Source organism: Equus przewalskii, chromosome 15, assembly GCF_037783145.1.
Source record: "Equus przewalskii isolate Varuska chromosome 15, EquPr2, whole genome shotgun sequence".
NCBI lineage: Eukaryota > Metazoa > Chordata > Mammalia > Perissodactyla > Equidae > Equus > Equus przewalskii.
The window spans coordinates 46,761,140-46,767,139 of NC_091845.1; positions in this window are offsets into that span (position 1 = coordinate 46,761,140).

The following is a 6,000-nucleotide window of genomic DNA, read 5'->3' on the forward strand; positions in this document are numbered from 1 at the left end:
ATCTTATAGCAGAGGTGTGAGTTTCCTGCTCAAAATATTTTGATGACTCATTCATTGAGCCATGAGCACTCACTGCCCACTGAAGTAAGTCCAAATTCAGTTTGGCATCCAAAGATTCACTTCCACTAATTTATTTTTTTCTGCCTTTTAAAACATTTACATAAACGGTATTCTATATTCTATTCTTCTGCCACTTGCCTTTTTCGTTCAAAGTGGGGTTTTTTTCTGAGATTTATCCATGTTATTATCTACAGATTTAGTTGAAGATAAGCTGTATAGTATTCTATTGTAGAAAAAAACTACAGGCCACTTATGTTTTTCTGTATTTATGGATGTTTAGATTGCTATGATTTTTGCATTGTTTGTGAACAATGTTGTATTGGATTTATTATTACTTTAGTAGAGTTTTTTGTTTGTTTTTTGGTGAGGGAGATTGGCGCTGAGCTAACATCTGTAGCCAATCTCTGTCTATTTTGTATGTGGGATGCTGCCACAGCCTTGCCTGATGAGTGGTGTGTAGGTCCACACCCAGGATCCGAACCCATGAACCCTGGGCCGCCAAAGCAGACCACACGAGCTCAAACATGATGCCACTGTGTGGGCCCCAGGAAAGTATTTTTTCAATTCCTAGTTTTTAATTCTAATGTATTAAATACAGGTAGCTAAAACTCATGAAAATAAAAGCTCTTTGGGGTCCTGAGAACGTCCGTTCTAGGCCTATTCTGCCTGAGTCACAGATTGGTGCACACCAAGCTCTTTCTTAGAAGTAAGCCTTGTCCAGGCCAGGGACCCAGTGGGCATGGGTGGGCCTAGCCAAAGCTTTTCAGGGTGGTTGAGATTTGTAAACAAGATCTGTACATATCCCCTGGGCACCAATTTTAATTGTAACCTCTTTCTATTTTTTATCACCTGATTTGGGGGAATGAAATCCTGCACTCCTACTTGGAATATGCCTAATTTCCTTCTCCACTTGACAGGCTTCAATTTATCTTTTTTCTGCCTGATTGGATTCTGCGTTCTTTTCATAGTTTTCTTGTCTGGCTCTCAGCCACAATTCTGTTGTCACTTTATTAATAGTCCTCTTTGTAATGTGCCTTTCTTTGCAATTATAGCTAATTTTGTTCTTATTTTTACTATTTCCCTATCTCTACTTTTGTTTTTTTTGTTCTTTTTCTAACTTCTTGAGTAAAATGATTAGCTTATTATTTAAAAAATTCCTGTCTTCTATATGTTTGTCTAAAACTATACTCTTCATTCCAAATGCCACTTTAGCTAAGTTCCACAATTTTTCCTATTTAAAGCTTTTGTTATTATTCAGCTCTAAATATTTTGTTATTTCTATTGTTATATTCTTTGACCCATTTATTTTTTAAACGTATTTTCTTAGTTTCCAAAAGTATGAATTTTGGGAGCTAAATTTTAATAACTGATGTAGAGTTTTATTGCACTGTAGGTAGAAAATCTGGTGTGTATGATATTGATCTTCGATAGTTCTTAAGATTTCCCTAGTGGCCGTTGGTTAATTATGTACACATTTTATTGAGCTTGAATAGACTATGCTTTTAAAATTCAATTAAAAAATTTGTTTGCACACAGTAGAATTCCTGGTTTTGATGTACAGTTCTATGAGTTTTAGCAGATGCATAGAGTCAAGTAACGACCACCACAATAGAATCTGAACTGCTCTATCATCCTCTGTTGCTCTTTTTTGGTCAACCTCTCCCTCACCCTCAGCTCCTGGCAATCGCTGATCTGTTTATTTAATTTTGCCTTGTCCAGAATATCACATAAATGGAATCATAAAATACATGACCGTTTGAGTCTAGCTTCTTTTATTCGGCATAATGCATTTGAAATTCATCCATGTTGTTGCATGTATCAATAATTCATTCTTTTTTATTGCTGAATAGTGTTTCCTTGTATATACATACTACAGTATGTTTATTTGTTAACCAGCTGAAGGACACTTGTATAATTTTCAGTAACATTATGTGTTTTAAATTATTTGGAGTAGAATTCTATGTATGTCCATTATATAAAGCTTATTGTGTTGTTCAAATTTTCTATAGACTTAGAAAATTCTTGTCCATTGGATCCATCACTTTCTGAGAGAGATATGTTAAAATCTCCCATTATGATATTATATTTGTCATTGTCTGCTTAGAACCCCTGTGGTGTTTTCTATATATACTGAGAAGCCTATGTTGTTAGATTCATCTAGGTACAGAATTGTTATATCTTCCAAATGAATTGTTCCTTTTATTGTTAAGCAAAGCTCCTCTTTATTCTTAATAATGCTTTTCATCTTGCAGTCTTTTTTATCAGGCTGAATACTGCCATGACCTTTGCCCACCAGGTACATTCTCCACCCTTCTCTTCCCTGCTCTGACCCACAAACCGTTTCATCCAAACTTCCTTGCCAGCTCCTTGTGCTTAGATGTGAAGGGTGGCAGAAGATGTAACAGTGGAGAAGAGAGAGGTTAAGCCTTTTGTATCCCTCTCTCCTCACTCTCAGCTGCATTATCTGGCAGATGCCATGTCCTTCTATAACTATAGGGCCTGTGAAGATCTCTCCTCCAGGACTCCAGCGTCCTGTCCAGTCTGGCAAAGCTGTTCATCCCCTTGTCACTTCCAACCGGAGAGTGGCAACAGCTTATCTCTGTTTCTCATCCCTGTTTTATTTCCTACCCCCCTCTGTGGTTTGTCCCTAAAGTCTTTGAAACCATTTAACCTAGATTCTACTGGGACCCAGACTGAACCACTTGGTAGATTTTTTCCATCCTTTTACTTCAACCTTCTGATGTCACTGGATTTTGTGTTCCTTTTAAAACCTTTCCATTTCTAAGGTGAATTTGTGATTACTGGTATGTTTTCAGTCCTTTTTCTACCAGCTTATTTAGAGACTTTTATTTACTATGCTTTATCTCTTTGTCTTTGCTTCTTTTTCCCTTTATTCCTGTCTTCCATTGGGATTTACTGAACTTTATTTCCTTGTTTTTCATTCACCAGTTTTGAAGGTATGCATTCTATTTTTATTCTTTTATTGCTTACTGTGACATAATAAGAAATATGTATTTGGTCTCTGCTCTGGTCTCTGACACAGAGCTCCTAAAAACTGTTTTAATTTCCTGAGTGATGGGGATAATAGGAGCATCCTACACAAAGATCCTAAGTCCCTTGAAATTTCCTGGGTGATAGGAGCATCTTTGTTCTAATGAGGTGACTCTTGGTGGGCTCCTGGATCGTGCTGGTCACTGGAAAGACCAATGTTAGAAGCTGGGAACTTTTACCGCGCTGCCCACCCCCACCATTCTCCGGGAAGAGGAGAGGAACTGGAGACTGAGTTAATAATCAATCATACCTACGTGATGTGGCCTCCAAAAAAATCCCTAAACTATGGGATTCAGAGAGTTTCCGGGTTGGTAAACACATCCATGTGCCGGGAGGGTGGCTCATCCCAACTCCACTGCACTTGGAGCACTTCTGGACCTCACGCTATGTATCTTTCCAACTAGCTGTTCATCTGTATCCCTTATTTTATCCTATATAATAAACTGATAAATGTGTTTCCCTGAGTTCTGTGAGTAGTTATAGCAAATTATTGAACCCGAGGAGGGGGTTATGGGAACCCCTAATTTGAAGCCAAGTAGGTCAGAAATACAGGTGACAACTTGAGACCTGTGATTGGTGTCTGAAGTAGAGGCAGTCTTGTGGGACTGAGTCCTTAACCTGTGGAGTCTGCATTAACTCCAGGTAGTTAGTGTCTTAATTGACTTCTAGGACACCCAGTTGGTGTCTGGAGAGTTGGAGAATTAGTGTGGGGAAAAACTCTCACGCATTTGGTGTTGGAAGCGTTGAGAGTAGAGGAAAATAGTTTTTTTTTCTTTTAGTTACTCTTTTCTCTTTAACATGTATGCTTGACACAACAAAGATATAAAATGTACGCTTGATGAAGATAATGTCTTTATTTTACTCCCAAACGATGCACGATCTGTCGAATGCAGTCACTCTGATCCCCTCCCCCATCTGCCGTGTATCTATTGTATCAGTCTGCTTGGGCTGCTGTAACAAAATACCACAGATTGTGGCTTAAACAAAATAAATAAATTAATGAATTTATTTTCTCACAATTCTGGAGGTCAGAAGTCCAAGATCAAGGTGCTGCCAGGGTTGCTTTCTGATGAGATCTCTCTTCCTGGCTGGCAGACAGTCACCTTCTTGATACGTCCTCATGTGGTCTTTCCTCTGTGTGCGTGCAGAGAGAGAGAGAGAGAGATACAGCGTCTCTTCCTCTTCTTACATCAGTCCTGTCGGATTAGGGCCCCACCCTGACAGCTTCATTTAACATTATTTACCTCCCTAAAGGTCCCATCTCCAAACACAGTCACATTGAGAGAGCTTCAACATATAAATTTTGAGGGGACTCAATTCACTCCATAACATCTATATATGTATGTCTCTCTCTGTGTCCTGTATCTCTCTCTGTCTCTGGCTCTGGCTCTCTTTTTATCAAGCACTTAAAAAAAATAACTAGGCCTGACATCCGCTCCCATTGATTTTGATGTAAGTGGCCTGGAGTCAGTATTGCTGTTACTTTATTTTTACGTTTGTATTTTTTTACTTCCTCAGAAGTAGTCATCTATTTTTTAAATAAAATTTTCATTTTCGAATAGTTTTAGTTTTACAGAAAAGTAGCCTGAATATCTCAGAGGGTTTTGGGGTGTACCCTGTACCTGGATTTCCCTATTGTTAACATTACTATGATGCATTTATCACAAGTAATAAATTAATATTGATACATTATTATGAATTCAAGTCCATATTTATTGAGATTTACTTAGTTTTTACCTAATATCCTTTTTCTGTCCCAGGGTCCCATCCAGACACCACTTTGCATTTGGTCATCATGTCTGTTTAGGCTCCTCTGGACTGTGATTTTTTGCAGATTTTCCTTATTTTTGATGATCTTGACAAGTTTGAGAAACACTGGTCAAATATTTTGTAGAATGTCTTTCAATTTGGGTTTGTCGGATATTTTTCTCATGGTTGGACAGGGGCTATGCGTTTTGGGGCTAAAGACCACAGAGGTGAAGGGCCATTTTCATCACATCATATCAAGAGCACATGCTGTCAACGTGATTTGTGGGGTTTTTTTTGTTTTTTTTTTTTAGGAAGATTAGCCCTGAGCTAACTACTGCCAGTCCTCCTCTTTTTTGCTGTGGAAGCCTGGCCCTGAGCTAACATCCGTGCCCATCTTCCTCTACTTTATATATGGGACGCCTACCACAGCATTGCGTGCCAAGCGGTGCCATGTCTGCACCCGGGATCTGAACCGGTGAACCCAAGAACTGGAACGTGCGAACTTAACCGCTGCGCCACTAGGCAAGCCCCAGTCAACGAGATTTGATACACTGACGATGTTGACCTTGACCAACTGGCTGAAGTAGCAGCCATTCGGTTTATCCACTGCAACATTCTTCTTCTTCTCTCCTTTTCCATTCTGTACGTTTTAGAAAGGAGTCGCCAGGAGCATCCTACACTTAAACAGTGGGGAGCTATATTCTGCCTCCTTGAGGGCAGAGTATCTATGTAATTTGTTTAGGATTCTTCCTTACAAGATGTTTAGTGATTTATTTTTACATTCAGTTATTATGTTTACCAATTTCTTTGCTCTCCATTGCTTCTTTTTAAAATTTTTATTATGGAAATTTTAACAATATACAAAAATAAAGAAAATAATGTAGTGAACTCCTATAATCCAGCTTCAATAACTAACACTTGGCCAGTCTTGTTTCTTCTCTACTCCCCCCATCAACATATTTTTCTGCAGTATTTTTTTCTTTTTAGGTGAGAAAGATTGGCCCTGAGCTAACATCTCTTGCCAATCTTCCTCTTTTTTTTTTTCTCCCCAAAGCCCCCCCAGTACATAGTTGTATACTCTAGTTGTAGGTCCTTCTGGTTTTGCTACGTGGGATGCTGCTTCAGCATGGCTTGATGAGC